Genomic DNA, 2607 nt, shown 5'->3' on the forward strand with positions numbered 1-2607 from the left:
GGGCTCTGCCGCCGCATGGCCCCCGTCCCCACACCCGAAGACATTCCCCGGACAGCCACGGCGCCCATCCCCGCCTTGACGAGCCCAGGAGCTCCGCAGCCACCACTGCTCCCCAGCAAGGTGGCATCAGAGCGGTGCCCCCAAACCCAGCGCTCCCTCCGGACCCGAGCTTTGCCGGCTCAGCAAAGGGTTAATCTTTCCCGGATTTAAACCCAGTCCTGCTGTGTCGGAGCTTAGAGCCCTCTCCTTAGCCTTGTTCTTTTGATTTTCATGGGGACGAGGGGCTGTAAAGGGCTGGGGGAAGAAGGCTGGGCCCCCAAAATCCTCAGGCGCTCAAAGGCCTGTTCCCGCACCCCGGAGTCCCGGGAAGCCCCGCCGAGTCTCACCGTGCCCGGAGCAGCAGCCAAGCACAGCCCAAATCCCCACCCTATCCCCTGGGTGGGTGTCTTATAGGGTGAAGCTGTGGCGTGTCTTCTGGCCTGGGTGAAATGATGTTACAACCCATGTGCAATTATTTCTATTAATCCAATCAAGAAGCAACGCAGATATCAGGAATGCACCCAAACCTGCGCTTACTTCGGATCTTTGCCCGGCGAGAGGCAGCGCTGTCCTGGAAAGGGGAGGTTAACAACCTGCCAGGGATTGGTTTGGGGTTTAATAAGCGTAAAAAATAAGTTTATTTTCTTTTTCTGGACTTTGGCTAGAGGAGCCATCAGAATATTTCAGCCTTGCTAAACATAACGCATCAGGTGGAAAGGTTCCAAACACCGGCTCCCTTTAGCCGCCGAGGCAAGCCAGCCCTCGGATTGCCTTTTTTTTTTTCCCCCCCAGGAAAACCTTCAAGTTATCCCGGGACAAAAAATAATAGATGCTCTTGAACCCCCTGCGGCTCTGGTGCGGACTGCGCTGAACCTCGCTCCCGGCTGCGGGGGATCGGCGGTGCGGGGGGGAGTGATAGAAAAAGGTGGAAAAAAAATTCTTCCATTTTCTGTGTGGTTTTAAATATCCCCAGCTGTTTCCCAAAGCTTCTTCCCGGTCCTAGGAAGGTGCTTTGCTGTGTGTCCCCCGCCCCCCCTCGCTCTTCATTTCTCTTTTTTAATATCGCAGCTATCCCTCCTTTTTAACATTTAAGAGGAAACAAGTTTAATATTCATGGCTGTTAATAGAGAAGGGCCATTATCGCCGCCCCATTGTTCTGAGCCCCTCACAATGCTGCTTGTATTTTCATGTGTATATTCCCAAAGTTCCTTCTGAGCGTTTAGTGAGCACTTTAATATTCATGGGTGTTAATAGAGAAGCCCTCAGTATATTGGCATATTGTTGGGAGGTGTACATATTGGTCTGACTCTGAATAGCCACAGTCCTCTTTTCTTTTGCTCTGTTTTGCAGGGTTGATGGGCCAGGAGTAAATGGGCATTTTTCCCCCCCGTCTCCCCCTTACAGAGAGAACATCTTTATTCCAGTCCCAGACTTTCTGGTTTCCCATTCAGGACCCTCAGAAATAATGTCAGGCAGAAGAAAAGTGGAGCAAATCAATCTTTCATGGTCTTTTTGAGACCAATTTGACATCCATGGACTCTTCTTTTCTTTCACAGCCTACAAGGGGATGGTCAGGATCTGGACAAGGTTGGGGTCTGATGAGGGGAGACATGGGATCATAATGCAGCAAAGAGAGAAAAGAAAAGCAAAACAAGAAAAGATTGCAGGGATGGGGTGATGGAGGAAAAATGAGGGTGAATGACAGTGCAAGAAAGGAGATTAGAGCCCAGCAGCTGCTTTTTGGGGGGCGGGGGGGAGCTCTCTCCCCTCTTCCAGCCCTTCGCATGAATAGGATTTGAACAGAGCGGAGATTGATTTATAGTTATTGCAGTTGAACATTTATTGCTATTAAAGAGTGGCGGGGAGAAAAGAGAGAAAAGGGGTTTGAAAAGCTCCTTTCTGTATTAAAGAGGTATCAAATGAAGACTGCTGAGATAATATACAGTGGCCAATGGGAATTTGATTTGCTTTAAAATTTAACTCTTGTGGGGCCGCCGGGGATGGAGCCGGGATGCGGGGACGGAGCCGCCGCTGCCCCGGGCCGGTGCAGCCGCGATTCGTTCCTCAAACCCTGCATTCACTGCCCGGCTTCACTGCAAAGATCTGCGGCGTCTCCTGTGCGGCGGGGAAGGGCTGCAGATCGGAAGGAGGATTAGTGCTTCGTTAGCACAATTTTGTAATATTTTAATTTTCTTTTCCGTAGAGGGTGAATGAAGGAGGGATGCAGAGCTACGAAAATAACCGGCGCAGGGAAGAGCTCTTTTCGAAGCTGAGTTTTTCTTGTCCTAAAACCGGAGGTTTCTCCTCTCCGGCAGCAGAAACGCGATCGCAGCCGAGTCCCCCCGGGCGCAGAAAGGAGCCCATTGTTCAAGGGGGAGAAATACATTTTTAGCGGTGATTGAAAGCTCCCCTCTCGTTTGAACTTTAGAAGAAAGTCCCTGGCAGGGAAGTGCATCCCCCTCCCTCTGCCCCAACATCTGTTTGGAGCAATCCAGGCTCTAGGGCAGAGCCGGGCTCTGCCCCCTCCCAAAGTCATTAAAAAGAAATTACTTGAGCTGAGAAAAGTCC

This window comes from Corvus brachyrhynchos, unplaced genomic scaffold (assembly GCF_000691975.1).
Source record: "Corvus brachyrhynchos isolate BGI_N302 unplaced genomic scaffold, ASM69197v1 scaffold59, whole genome shotgun sequence".
NCBI lineage: Eukaryota > Metazoa > Chordata > Aves > Passeriformes > Corvidae > Corvus > Corvus brachyrhynchos.